This window comes from Molossus molossus, unplaced genomic scaffold (assembly GCF_014108415.1).
Source record: "Molossus molossus isolate mMolMol1 unplaced genomic scaffold, mMolMol1.p scaffold_m16_p_8, whole genome shotgun sequence".
NCBI classification, from domain to species: domain Eukaryota; kingdom Metazoa; phylum Chordata; class Mammalia; order Chiroptera; family Molossidae; genus Molossus; species Molossus molossus.
In genome coordinates this window covers 1,925,959-1,941,348 of record NW_023425402.1, presented here as the reverse complement: position 1 = coordinate 1,941,348, position 15,390 = coordinate 1,925,959, and positions in this window count along the sequence as shown.

The following is a 15,390-nucleotide window of genomic DNA, read 5'->3' as shown; positions in this document are numbered from 1 at the left end:
CTGGGAGAGAACAGCATACCCGTTTCTTTTTTTCTTTTTTTATCCTCACCCGAGGACATTTTTTCCATTTTTTGTTCAGATAGAGTGGGAGGGAGAGAGGGAGAAACATCGACGTGAAAGGGACACGAGGAGTGGTTGCCTCCCACACAACCCAACCAGGGCCGGGGACAAACTGCAGCCGAGGTACATGCCCTTAGCGGGAACCGAACCCCGGTCTCTTAGGACCGCAGGCCGATGCTCTAACCGCTGAGCCAAACCAGCCAGGGTTTCTTAGTTGGCTGCCCCAACTGTAGCAGTGTCCAGAGGAAGTACCTTCGGCCAGAAGTCACCCTTAGTTTAAATGTAGTCTGACCTGTCCCCTCTAAAGTACAAATGTCCTTGTTAGATAATGTGCTCCAATTCTTGATTTGGAAACTAGGATCCCCAAAGCCAAAGGTGGCGGATTGGGTTTGGAGGAGCAGGGAGGGAGAAGGATGCCTCCCACAGGACCAGGGCCCGAGACCCAGAGCACTGTGTTGGCAGAGGAAGCTGGGCTTTCCTCTGAGGCCAGAGGAAACTTGCCACTCACCACCTCCATCCAGTTCCCTCACCCCTGAGAACGGAGATGATGATGCCTGCCCTGCCCTGCCCTGCCCTGCCCTGCGGGGGCCCTGGCGCCAATCTTGTGAAGGACAGGCTCTTTGACGGAAGCAACCATCCAGACTCCACCACCGAGTGGCCTCCCTCTGTGGCTTTCTCACGTGTCATTGGAGCTGTGAATTCCACCTCCCAATTCATTCTTCAGTTACTAAGGGTTTCTGCAGGGCAGGGGTCTGACGATAAGAGCTGTGAAAAATGCACTCCCCATTCACCGGGCATTTACGTCTAGAGGAGGAGGCAGGTGTGTGTGTATGTGTACATTTGTATGTGTATGCATGCATGTGCACGTATACGTGTGTACATGCGTATATGTGTATGTGTATGATGTAGATGGATGTGTGTACATGAGAATGTGTGTGCATATGTGTATGTGTGTATGTATAAGTGTGTCTGTATGTGTTTGTGTGTATATGTATGTATGTATGTATATGTGTGCGTGCACACGCATGTATATGTGTGTATGCATGTGCGTATGTTACATATGTATGTAGGGCGTATGGAAGTTCTCACACTCTAAATAATCATGAGAATGCTAAAAGAGAGAACCCTAAAAGAACTCTGTTTATAACAGAGCTCTCTGTTTCTAAGTTCCCCTTCCCTTAACGTCCTTTCCCTTGTGTAAACACACAAGATAGAGGGCATCTTGGCACACAGGCCAGAGTGGGCACGTGGCTGCCATGTCTGCGTGCACTGGGTTGCAACCGTGTCTTTTTCCAAATAAATTATTTTAGGTGATGAAACACATACTTGACAATATTTTTCAGTCACTGTTGTGTGTGTGTGTGTGCACATATGTGTATGTATATTTCTATAACCACGGAACACAGCCTGACCCATGCTGTAGTCAGAGCTGGAAGGGCCTGTGGAAGCCCAGGTCCTCCGGACCACAGGCCAACGCTCTAACCGCTGAGCCAAACTGGCCAGGGCAGGAAGCCCAGGTCCTGAGTGGAGTGGAAGGCAAGATTGCTGGAGACCTCGTGGAAAAGCTGGAGCTTGAACTGGGCCTTAAATCAGACAGATTTGCAGAGATGAGAGCAGGCCATTGCCGGCTGACAGCTTTGAGGGAGCAGCAGCAGGGAGGCGCGAGCATGTTATGTGACAATGCAGCCTGGCGGAAGACAGGGTCTGTCCCAGCCAGTGAACCCAGGACAGCAAGGTGAGCTTATTCTGCCTGGAGGTCGAGCTGGGGAATTGTGTGGTTAGATTGGCGTTACTTTGCAAGTGGTCTCTGGCAGCTGTGTTGGGTGTGCAGAGCAAGGCTGAGGGGAAGGGAGGGAGGGCTTCAGCCACCTGGGTCCTGTCCACACCCCCGGTACTTCACCCCCAGCCTCCAGCCAGGAACGCACGAGGAAATGGTGAGCTCCCACAGGAAAGCAATGCACAGGCCAGGTGTTTGCCTGGTGTTTTTACTTATCATTTGGTCATCTCTCTGGGGCCTCTGAGGTGGGTGGGGCAGGGCTCTTCATAAATAGGGAGCCACGTCCGGAGAAGCTGTAACTTGCCACAGCTCTGAATCCTGCTGCTTCCCACCCAGGATCCGCCTAGATCCTCCACCTTATTCCCGCAAAGTGGGGCGGGGACAGAACGGCCTCTGCGGGCGACTGGACCTCACCTGAGCTTCTGGAGTCCAGTCCTGTCCTCCCACCCCCACCCCGGAAACCCCAGCTTTCATGGGGCTTTTGTGGGCCTCAAGGTCCCTGCAATGAAAAAAGGAAGGCGCTGGGGGGCGCTTGCGGCACAGGACCAACGCGAGGCGGAAAGTCGGGAGCCTGGAGGGAAAAGCTTCGCCGGGAAGGGCGGGCAGAGCCGCTGGGGCGCTGGTGGAGGGCGGGTGAATGTGCTGACAGCCTTACATCAGAAATGTAATTTACAGACAGAATTTTAGGATCTTGACTTTCTCTTTTTTTTTTTTCCAATTTTTATTAATTTATTTTTGTTACAGATGTTTCTCCTTTTTCCCCCTTAGACGCCCTTCTCCCCACCCCCCCCCACCCCCTAGCATTGTTGTCTATGTCCGTTGGTACTGCATACTGTATATTAGTTCTTTGGTTCATCTCACCACCACCCCACTCCCCTATTCACTTTCTCTTTTCTGTTGTAATTTGTGGCTCTCAGCAGTCCGTGGCCCCTCCTGACGAGGATTACCGGCCTTGCCAGTTGCCAGGCCCTGCCCTTAGCACCTCCCAAGTCACCTCACCCACTTTTACAAGGGTAGAAACTGAGGGTTGGAGAAGTCAAGTAACTTGCCCACAGACATGCACTGCGGCTGGCAGATCTAGAATTCAAATGTGAGTCCTCTTTTTTTTTTTTTATCCTCACCCGAAGACATTTTTTCCATTTTTTGTTCAGATAGAGCGGGAGGGAGAGAGAGGAAGAGAGAGAGAGAGAGAAACATCGATGTGAAGGGACACATTGAGTGGCTGCCACCCACACGACCAACCAGGGCCGGGGACAAACTGCAACCGAGGTACATGCCCTTAGCGGGAACCGAACCCGGGTCTCTCTGTACCGCAGGCCGACGCTCTAACCGCTGAGCCAAACCGGCCAGGCTAAATGTGAGTCCTCTTGACTCCAAAGCCAAAACCAGACTGGAGGGTCTCACTGTCAGCTTTTCCCCATTCTCGGGCTCTGCAGTGAATCGTATCCCTTCCTGTGTAGTCCTTGAAGATCCTCTAACTTTATCTCCCAGAAATGATGGTGGCCCAAATCTTGTTTGTGTACAAAGCCTGTACCAAGATCCAACAATGGCAAAAGATCAGCTCAAGGTCACCCTAGAAGTGAAGGTCAGTGTTATGACAGTGCTTCTCAAACTGAGGTCCCTGTGGTACCGAAGGGATGAGTGGGCCAGACTGCTCTGACACTGGTGGGCACAAGGTTCTTGGAGTATCACTGAAGTAAGTATTTTCAGAAGCCACCAGGGGAAAATGAATGGTCTTATTGGTGTGGAGTTCTATTCCTGGGGTTGTAACGTCCCAGTTCCCTTAACCCAGTTCCGGAAGAGGGGCAGCCGTGGGTTCCGTAGAACTAGATACAAGGCCAGCGTCCAGAGTGTCCATTCCATGATGGAACCAGGTCCACAGATCAGCAACAGTCTCGATCCATTAACCCATGGTGTGGACCCCACATGGCTATGAGCCACGTGGGAAATGCAAGGGAGCATGCCCCCTGCAACAGGCTTCCCAAGAGGGCAGGAGGGCGGAGTGCTGAGAGCGCTTCCCTTGGTCTAGGAGATTAAATATTCAGGTTTTGTTCCCTTGCAATGGCCACGCCTATTCTGGCCACTGACAAGCCCAGGCGTGACGAACAGGTAGGCACCTTCCCACATCACTCAGACCTTACTGGGCATGAGTCTAAACTGCCTTTGTCCAGTCCCTTCCCCCACTGATCAGCGGGGAACAGTCCTGGAGTGTTAAACTGCTAGTCTCCCTTTTACTCCTTTTCTGTTAAATAATGACCAGATTGTTGCAATGGCATCACCTGGACTCCTTAGCGCCCATGAGTGCCCTGTGAAAATTATTCAAGTCCATGTTTTCATTTCATTGGAATTTTTGAAAGGCATCATGAGCATGCTCTGGGTCACGAGTCCCCTCCAGCCCGCACGTGGCTCCTCACTCCTCCTCCGCTGCAGTGGGGTTAGCACTGCCTCGCTGTCTGGGTGGCAGTGTACCGAGTGAAGTCCGGAGACATGCTGACAAAGCTTTCTTAGTAACTGCAGAGACAAGTGGCGGAGAGTTGAGTCGTCAGCAGGCACCCAGTGAAATGTTGGGTCCATTTCAGAAGAACCTGAGTCAGGCCATAGGGTCAGGTTCCCAGCAGTAACTGCACTTCAGAAAAGCAACTCTTCATCACATCCAACTGAGACAGCCCAGCAGCCAGGACAAGTGGAGTGGGCACCGACAGATAGTTAAATAGCCAAGCAGTTTACAACCATCTAGTAAATCTCAAAATCCTGTCTTTCTTAACTAGGCTCACTTGAGAGTAAACGGTTTTCCCATCTCCCCAATCAGAGGGTAAATCGCAGAAATTACCCTTCTCAGGGAGACAGAGCAGAACTCCAATTAGTACCATTAGCCAGCCACACCCAAGGACAGAAGAAGTCAGGGAAATCTCATTTTGGCTCACCAGCATAAAGATGATGAATATTCTACTGAGATCCTCTAAAAGACCTCCCCTAAACCCCCCGCCTTTAAACACTCTCAAAACAAAAGTCCCAGCCCTCATGCATTCTCCCTCCCCAGAGTGCCCTCCGCCTTCCCCCTCTTCTGCCACAGGCAAGCACCTAAACTCTAAGCATCCCCAAGAGACTTCAACCAGGAGAGCAGTGGGCAGCATCAGCTCGTCCTGGGCTCAGCCCCTGAACCTTCCCCATGGCCCCCTTTTCTCTGACTTCCCAGTGAGCCAAACCGCCCAGCCTGGGCTCATTCCTCTCCCCTAACATTTTCAGAGAACTAAAGCAGCTCTCCGGTTGCTTCTTCTGTGCTGGGCCCTTCCTTGTGTCGCTGCCCCCAGTTTTAATAAACGTGCCCTCAGTCACCTGGACTCATGTTGTGAAATCTTTCCTGCACTATGTCAAGAACCCACACACTGCCGGCTGGCCCTAGGCAGGCCCGCTCAGGGCCAGGTCCCCTTTCCAGCAACAAAATTACTCTTAGACTAAATTGCCTTCCTACTTTTGTTTGATTTACTGTAACTGTTCTGGTTTGATAACTGTTTAAGTTCTGAGGCACGAGTTGTTTGGAGTTGGCTGTGTTTGCACATGGTTTGCACACAATAAGTAATAAAAATAATTTAACTCAAGTCCGCAAGAATTACATTTCTTCCAAAGGGTGCATACATCAGTCAAGTCCCAGCACTCAGAGCAGGGATACATTAAACCTGAGCATTTGGGAGTCTCCACCAAAAACCTGTGGTGACTGGATCCGGTCAGAGATCAGAAATCTCCCACCCTCAGGATGCAGTGCAGGAGTTCAGAGCCCAGGGCTCCAGGGCGTTGTGTGTGTGTGTTTGGGGGGCGGGTGTTCATACAGTCAGGAGGCACCTGGGGAAAACTTCAAGGACAATTTACATGATATATCAAGAACTGAGGTGAGAATTTTCCCCAAATAAGTATACACAACACTTCTATACCCCTAGGAATGTATCCTACAGATGGAGATAGTTGTTTAGGTGTGCAAAGATGTGGGCAAGTTTTCTATTACCATCTTTAAAAAGAAAGGAGGGGCCCTGGCCGTTTTGGCTCAGCGGTTGAAACATCGGCCTAAGGACCAGAGTCCCAGGTTCGGTTCCCACTAGGGGCAAAAAAAAAAAAAAATGACCCTGAGTTCCCCAAGTTCTTTTAAAAAAAAAAAAAAGGAGGGAGGGGAGACAGTTAAATGCTCATTAATAGGGGTGTATAGCCACGAAAAGCGTTGCTTGAGTTGCAGTTTCTCCAGGAGTATACCTCAGAACAGGACTTGATCAAAGCAGCGCGTTTGCTCGGAGAGCCCGGGGCACAGGCGAAGGGCTGAGAGGAGTCAGATGGGGAGAGGAAAAATCAGTGCTGTGTATGTTGCAACTGGATGACTTTGGGACCCCCCCAGAGACAGGACATGGATGCTCCTGCTCTGTGCCCTGAGGGGTGACCGAGGTGTGGCCACCATGTTAGTGCAGGATGCTGAAACAAAACACCAGACTGGTGGTTCACAGCAAAGGTTTCTCTCTCATTGATGGAGACTGGGGACTTTAAGGTCAGGCTGCAGGCAGATTTGGTGCCTGGGGGGGCTCTCCTGGGCCACAGGGGTTGCCTTCTGCCATCCTCACATTGTGGAAAGAGAATGAGCTCTGGCCTCTTCCTCTTCTTTTAAGGGCACTAATCTCCTCATGGGCACTCCACCCTCATGACCTCAGCTAGCCCTAATACCTCCCAAAGGCCCTGCCTCCAAGTCCCACCACATTTGAGATTGGGGCTTCAACACAAGAATTTGGGAAGTAAACACGCATTCAGTCCATAGCTTTCACCAAGTCCTGCCTGTCAGCAGTGCGGGGCCGCCGGTGGAGGCATCAGTGCCCTGGCAAGCTCTCATGGCGCTGGGGAAAGCCACCAAGCAGAGATGCAGGAAGACAGGCACTTGAGCAGTGTATGTGTGTTGTCAACGTAACAAACATTCAAACCTATAGAGAATTTTTGTGAGTTTGTTTGAGCCAAACTGACCATTGCCAGGAAGCAAAATCTCAATGGATTGAGATAATGCTCCAGAGAATGGCATTTTTGCACCTTATTTTATACATTGCATCTAAAGAGAAGACTTGAGTGGGTTACATAAAATCCACTGGTGAGAGATCAGGGAGGCAGGAGAAAGCAAAGTGAGGAAACCTCTGGGATTGGATAGAAAGTAAAATGATAGACACATAGTCTTTTACATAGGGGGATACAGGATAGTTAGCAGGTAACAATTAACATGGTGACAACAACAATGGCAGGATTTATCCCCTCTGCCCTGGGGCATTGGTTGTGCCCTGAAAGGCCTGGGAAAAGGGGAGTTACCCTGACATTCCAAAGAAATGTTATCATAGATGCAAAAGACAATAGGCTCAGTGAGGTAAAGATCGACCTTTGTCAGGGAAGATGCCAGCCTAGGACAGACTGCCTCCCACACTGCTTTTAGTTCAAAGGTTTTCATTCCAGACCACCTTTGTGGTGACCTTAGGTCTCTGAGTTTGCAAGGCCACCATGCAGGCCTCCCCTGAGCCTGTCAGGTTCATGTGGCCCCTCTCACCCACACGTCCCCCTTTTGGTCATAAGTCACTCCAGAGGATGCGCTGATGACCACCCTTTTGGTTGGATGCCGAGGCCCCACTGCGCTGGGAAGGCTCACTCCTGGGAAGTCTCGGTGCCAGTGTTTGTCTTGCTGGACAGGGTGGACCACTGGGTACTGGGCAAGACTATAACTACCTCTCTCTCCCTTTCACTTCCTCTCTCTCTCTAATCAATAAAGGAAAAAACAAAAACAAAAAATGGCTTAAGTTTGATTGAGTCCTTTAGCATTATTAGCACAAAGTATGTGTCTGTTTTACCTAGATTTACAATGAGTTTATAATATGATCTTTTGGTTAAGTGTGTGACAACCTTTCCAATGTTTAAATTTTAAGAAACTTTTTTAACCAAAAGATTACTTTGAGTTATTTCAATGAGCCCTGGAATACCTCAAGGATTTATTCTCTCTCCTTATAAAAGAAACTTAAAAGACCCCTGGCCAGTTTGGCTCAGCGGTTAGAGCATTGGCTTTCGGTCCAGAGAGACCCTGATTCAGTTCCCACTAAGGGAATGTACCTCGGTTGCAGTTTGTCCCCGGCCCTGGTTGGGCTGTGTGGGTGGCAGCCACTTGATGTGTCCCTTTCACGTCGATGTTTCTCTCTCTCTCCCTCCCATTCTATCTGAACAAAAAATGGAAAAATGTCCTCGGGTGAGTATAAAAAAAAAAGAAAAGAAAAGAAACTTAAAAGAAAAAATTATTTTTCTTTATTGATATTTTAGAGAGAGAAAGAGGAAGAGAGAGGGAGCGAGAAAGAGAAACATTGATGAGAGAGAACATCGGATGGCTGCCTCCTGCATAATCCCCAATGGGATCTGGGCCCACAACCTGGGCAGGTGCCCTGACCGGGAATCCAACCAGTGATCTCTTGGTGCATGGGTCAACACTCAACCACTGAGCCACACCAGCCAGCAAAAGAAACATTTTAAAACCAATTAGACCTATTTAATATGGTTGACATTACATAGGAACCTTTGACAAATAAAAAAAAATAATAGCCCTGGCTTGTGTTATTCAGTGGTTAGAGCATCAGCCCATGAACAGAAGGGTTGCAGGTTCGAGTCCTGGTCAAGGACATGTACCTGTGTTGCAGGTTTGATCTCAGGCCCTGGTCGGGGTACATGTGGAAGGCAACCAATTGATGTATCTCTCTCACATCTATGTTTCACTCTCTCCCTTCCTTCCTTCCACTCTCTCTAAAAAATAGGGAAAAAACCCTAGAGTGAAGATTAACAAGAAAAAAATAATAACTGTTCCATTTGTATACAACTCCAAAGATGAGGGGCAAGCCCTCCCTCCAGCCCAAATTCCCAGTGTTCTAGGCAACTAAGAATCTTTGTGGAGGGTCAGAGGAAACCCACAGTGAAGCCAACTCACTTGCGACTAACGGGGCGGCTCGTCCAGGGCAGTGACACAGGTTTGGTCAACCAGCACCCCGAGCCTTCGGGTTGTTTTAGATGCTGGGAGAGAAACTGAGGCACGTAAAAGGGTTGACTGTGACTTGAGGGGTGAGTCTCACAGAGCTCAACCCATAAGCGGCACACTTCAACCCACTGTATAACATCCCTAGAAAATTTGCTCAGACTCTAAAAGTAATACAATAAAATTTAAAAACCCTAAAATTGACATAGGAAGTTGTGCTTCCAAGGCTGGGAACCCCCAGACCCCAGCCCTCATTCATGCTCCTGGTAGGAAGCCTGTACTTGCAAGTGATTTACAGAAATGGAAAGATTTAATTAGAAAATATCAACTTTAAATGGCCAAAATGCAGTTGTCTTGGTGCCTAAATGAATTTTTTTTTTAATCCTCACCCGAGGACATTTTTCCATTTTTTGTTCAGATAGAGTGGGAGGGAGAGAGAGAGAGAGAAACATCAACGTGAGACACATCAAGTGGTTGCCACCCGCATGCCCAACCAGGGCCGGGACAAACCGCAGCTGAGGCACGTGCTCTTAGCGGGAACCGAACCCGGGTCTCTCTGGACCGCAGGCCGACACTCTAACCGCTGAGCAACACCAGCCAGTGCCCTAAACTAATTTTTGCATGCAAAAGTTAGAAAAATGCTGGCTCTAAAATTAAACTGAATGAGTGAATGGGAAACATATCTTGATTTGGAAATTAGAAGCACCTAAGGAGAAGCACAGATAATATATTTTTTTAATTAGCAAGAAATTTTAGAGACTGTCTCTAAATGAACTGTCTCAGAATGAACAATTCTGAAGCTACTAAGTGCCCACACCCCATTCCTGCCCGCCCTGACACTCGCCTCCCCTGCAGTGGACAGCAAAGACCAAGGATGAAGGAGCCACGGACCAGAGAGGCAGACAGCGATCCCAACACGTCAGCAAGGCCCGTGAGCTCACTAATAGTGCTGCTGCTAATATTAGTAATAATAATAATTATACTGTTTCTTTTTTTTTTTTTTTATATCCTCATCTGAGGACATTTTTCCATTTTCTGTTCAGATAGAGTGGGAAGGAGAGAGAGGAAGAGAGAGAGAAACATCGATGTGAAAGGGACACATCGAGTGGTTGCCACCCACACAACCCAACCAGGGCCGGGGACAAACTGCTACTGAGATACATGCCCTTGGTGGGAACCGAACCCGGGCCTCTCTGGACCGCAGGCCGACACTCTAACCGCTGAGCCAAACCGGCCAGGGCTATACTGTTTCTTTAGGATTTTCTCAAACCCTATTTACATAGCCCAACTTCTAATAATTACTGAAAGTGTTTATTACACCCTCAAGCAATAAGTGAATGTTATACTAGATACAAAATATAAAACAGGCAACAAAACCTAGATCATAATAGCTTACAGATTAGAAACAATCCAGAGTGTTTTTCTTTTTATTTATTTATTTTTTAAAATATTTTTTTCTCTTTTTATTATTTTATTTTATTTTATTTTTTTGGTACGTGCCCCTAGCAGGAACTGAACCTGGGACACTCTGGTCCACAGGCCAAGGCTCTAACTGCTGAGCCAAATCGGCGAGGGCTTCTCTATTGATTTGAGAGAGAGAGAAAAGAAAAGGGAGAGAGAGATAGAAATATTGATGAGAGAGAATATCTACTGACTGCCTCCTGCATGCCCTACATTGGGGAATCAGGCCCACAAACTGGGCATGTGTCCTGACCAGGAATCGAACTAGCGACCTCTTAGTGCATGCGTTGATGCTCAACCACTGAGCCACACCAGCTGGGCCAGAGTGTTTTTCTTTTCTTTTCTTTTCTTTTCTTTTTTTTATCTTCACCTGAGGACATGAAAGGGACACATTGAGTGGCTGCCACCTGCACGACCCAACCAGGGCCAGGGCCAAACTGAAACTGAGGTACGTGCCCTGAGCGGGAACTGAACCTGGGTCTCTCTGGACCGCAAGCTGACACTCTAACTGCTGAGCCAACCTGGGCAGGGCCAGAGAGTTTTTCTTAATAAAAGCCAATAACACCTTACTGCCTTCCATTTTGCTTGCCTTTCACTTTTGGGGGAAAAAAATTCGGCCTTGAATGCCATCCGAGGTTGTGGTCTTGCCCAGTACCCAGTGGTCCACCCTGTCCAGCAAGAAAAACACTGGCACCGAGACTTCCCAGGAGTGAGCCTTCCCAGCGCAGTGGGGCCTCGGCATCCAACCAAAAGGGTGGTCATCAGCGCATCCTCTGGAGTGACTTATGACCAAAAGGGGGACGTGTGGGTGAGAGGGGCCACATGAACCTGACAGGCTCAGGGGAGGCCTGCATGGTGGCCTTGCAAACTCAGAGACCTAAGGTCACCACAAAGGTGGTCTGGAATGAAAACCTTTGAACTAAAAGCAGTGTGGGAGGCAGTCTGTCCTAGGCTGGCATCTTCCCTGACAAAGGTCGATCTTTACCTCACTGAGCCTATTGTCTTTTGCATCTATGATAACATTTCTTTGGAATGTCAGGGTAACTCCCCTTTTCCCAGGCCTTTCAGGGCACAACCAATGCCCCAGGGCAGAGGGGATAAATCCTCATTGTTGTTGTCACCATGTTAATTGTTACCTGCTAACTATCCTGTATCCCCCTATGTAAAAGACTATGTGTCTATCATTTTACTTTCTATCCAATCCCAGAGGTTTCCTCACTTTGCTTTCTCCTGCCTCCCTGATCTCTCACCAGCGGATTTCATGTAACCCACTTACATCTCCTCTTTCGATGTAATGTATAAGGTAAGGCGCAAAACTGCCCTGCCGTGCAGCACTATCTCAAGTTGAGATTGTGCTTTCTAACAATTGTGGACAGTTTGGGCTCAAGTAAACTCACAAAAATCATTCACAAGTTTGGATGTTTCGTACATTGACAAAACTAAGTCCTGCCTCCCATCTAAGGAATTACGCAACAGGGGAGAGCCAGGCTGTTTTTTTGGTTTGTTTGTTTTTTTCTGTATAAATTTAAAACTTTTCACAAAATGTTATAGTCTTCACAATGTTTTACAAGCCTTTATACAATTTTTTATAAACCTTACCCATTCAAAAATAACCATCTTTAGAACTCACTTTCTTCCTTTTTTCTAAAAAACAAATCTCCATACCTCATGCCTTCTATTACCAAAACCATATCATTTCCTTCCAGTGTAACTAGTGGTGGGTCAGAGTGTGTGGCTCCGGGCTGAGCGCCGCGGGGTTCTCACCCCTCCTCACATTCCGTCTCTTTCATGCCTCGTTTCTTTCCCAGGGACCAAAACAACTGGAAGGGCTCCTGAGAGCTTCCCCGCAGACCAGTCAGTCCTCACAGCTGAGCTGGAATTCCCCATGGGCCCCTGCACATGGTGAGCAATGACCTGACACCCCCGCAAAGATCCTCAGTCACCTAAGAACAGCCAGGACTCGGCTGGGGAGGACATGCCCCTTATCTTCAGAGCTGACAGTACAGGGAAGGGTTTTGCTCAGACTCCCAGAAAGCAGTTCCGATTGAAAAGCCGGTTAAAAACCAGCCACCCATTTGTCCTCCTATCTCGCCTGAGCCTGGGTTCTGTCAACCCTTAACCTTGAGGGTTTAAAAATACAGTTCAAATAAAGTCAGATGTTCTACCACAAGGAAGGGGAGGTCCTGGATCCAAGAGACAACTCCCCCAAGTCCACCCGATGGGCGGGGAGCTGGGGGGAGCTCAGTGGGTCCTTTGCCGGATGCCAGCACTAGGTGTGGGTCTGCCTCGGTGAGCTCTTTGGAATCCTACAGACTATGCCATGTAAATGTCAATGTAAGAAACATTCAAACCTAGAGAGTATGTTTGTGAGTTTATGTGAGCCAAAACTATTGACAGTTGTTGGGAAGCAAAATCTAAAGGGATTGAGATAATACTCCAGAGATGGGCACTTTTGCACCTAATTTTATACATCATGGCAGAAATTCGGTCGGCAGGAAGACAGCCTGCATGCACTCAGAGGATTAGAAAAGGCTGTTTAATGCGCACAGGTGCCAGCCCAGCGGAGTCACCTCCAAAGGCTGAGCCCCAAGCCCGGGTTCCAGCCACCTTTTAATTTTTTAATCCTCGCCCAAGGATATTTTTGCATTTATCTTCAGATAGAGTGGGAGGGAGAGAGGAAGAAAGAGAGAGAGAGAGAAACATCGATGTGACAGAGACACATCGAGTGGTTGCCACCCACACAACCCCAACTGGGGCCGGGGACAAACTGCAACCAAGGTACGTGCCCCTAGCGGGAACCCAACCGGGGACTCTCTTGTCCTCAGGCTGACACTCTAACCGTTGAGCCAAACCGGCCAGGGCTCAGCCACCTAAACATGATAAGCCTCTGGGTATTTGGGGCTTTCTAGTTTCGATGGTTGGTGGATGTAAGGGGATTGCAAAAGCCAGGGGCAGGGTCTCTGCCTAAGGGGCTGCACCTGGCTGGCCTCCTCATTCCCCCTTTTGATTCTCAAGCTGCTCAGCTGACTTAGAGAACATCTTGGACAGGGAGTCCCCTTAGTGACCCATGACGAAGAGGGGCGATGATCTCTCTAACTGCTTCCTGCAGAATAGGGACGTTGAAGGGGCGGGATGCAGCAACTAGACTTCTTCACCGTCCAGAGGAGAGTAGTGGGGGGTCCTTATTTGAAGCATCATTTGGAGCTTTATTGTTTCTAAGTGAGAGAAAATGAAACGGTTAGCTAGCACGTTGAGAACATAGGGGTCAAACGGGCGCTACAGAAAGCATTAAGACAGGACCAGCTAATAGGAATACCCAAGATGCCCAGTTCCATGTTACTTCAGGAACTCCAAAATTCTGGCTTCTGTGACAGTCCACTACAGGTGACCCAAGTGGGGTGATGAGTCTGGAAGACTGCTCCCCCCTCTTATAGAGTTCCGTTAAGGCCCATTTTCTGTGGACTCTTGTCTCCTGCAGTGGTAATTGCCTTGCTGCTGGGGTTTTGGTCCCTGGGTCGCTGACCTGAGGCATCTTCCCACTTGGTCCGGCAGTACAGTAGCCGGTTGTGAGGGTGAGGAGGATGAAGGTGGGCTTTTGGGCAGGTGAGGTTCCCCATCCTTAGGTAGCAGGGCCTCTCTGAAACCCCTTGTAATATAGGAGGCTGCTTAATTCGCCGTGAAGTCTTCCTTTAACCTTGTGCCGTGAGGACCTTACACTGTCCCTGACGAGTAACATAGACTCGGACCCAAGGAGGCCTGATGTGGGCTATTTTCAACCACTGGTCTAGGTAGGGACATTGGTTGAATGGCTGGAATCTCTGGTGACTACCCTATACACGGCCTGGACTGTGGGGACATCTAGGGTGCCTTCAGAGGGCCATCCCACACCAAAGGTGGGCCATTCTAATTCACAGAGGGTGCACAATTTAATCTCTTGAGAGCCCCCACCTTTTTTTTTAATCCTCACCTGAGGACATTTTTCCATTTTTTGTTCAGATAGAGTGGGAGGAAGAGAGAGAAACATCGACGTGAAAGGAACACATCGAGTGGCTGCCACCCACACCAGGACCGGGGACAAATTGCAACCGAGGTACGTGCCCTTAGCGGGAACCAAACTTGGGTCTCTCTGGACTGCAGGCCGATGCTCTAACCTCTAAGCCAAACCGGCCAGGGCCTGAGACCCCCTTTACAAAATTATTTATCATACATTCCAGAACACTGGGTTTAGAGGAACTTCTCCCTGTAATGATATCTAAGATGATTAAGCAACCTCTCAGTGAATGGTGTCATAAGACAAACAGAAGGAAACGCTCATTTCGTCCTTCTAGGCGCTGCCCTCCCGGGGACTTAGGCACCTCTTGGCATTGGCAGGTCAGTATAAGCCCCTGAACCCGATGCTGCCCTTAGCCGTATGAGGTCACCACAGATGTGCAGGTTGGGACTCACACAGGCTCCGTAACAAGCGTTGTAAAGCACGGTCACTCACACACACTCACAGAGAATTTGAACTCCCACCGAGGAATTCCCTGTCCTGTGTGGCGCGTGTGCCCCTGGGAGGTGATCAAGCTCCCCTTCCACCTTCGAGGCGGGCCTGAACTCCGTCCTGGGTCCCGGGGACACTTACCAATCCGATGTCCTGGCAGGCTTTTCTATCCTCCCCGGACGTTCGAGCGCAGCAGTGGCCGACTACAGTCGAGCCTGGTGAAGGTCAGGGTCCAGTGAAACCACCAGTGGCACACCTTCCTTTCTGTCACAGGGGCCCACTGTGGCTCAAGGGGCCAGCGTGGCTGTCGGCTTCCTGGCCGACGCACCAAAACGCTGTGGCAGAAATCCGGTTGGTGGGAAGAGACAGCGCCCGGAGGATTAGAAAAGGACTGTTTAATGTGCACGGGTGCTGTCCCAGCAGAGTCACCTCCAAAGGCTGAGCCCCGAGCCCAGGTTCCAGCTACTCTTTTTAAATCCTCACCTGAGGACATTTTTGCATTTATCTTCAAATAGAGTGGGAGGGAGGGAGGGAGGGAGGGAGAGAGAGAGAGAGAGAGAGAGAGAGAGAGAGAGAGAGAGAAATATCCATGTG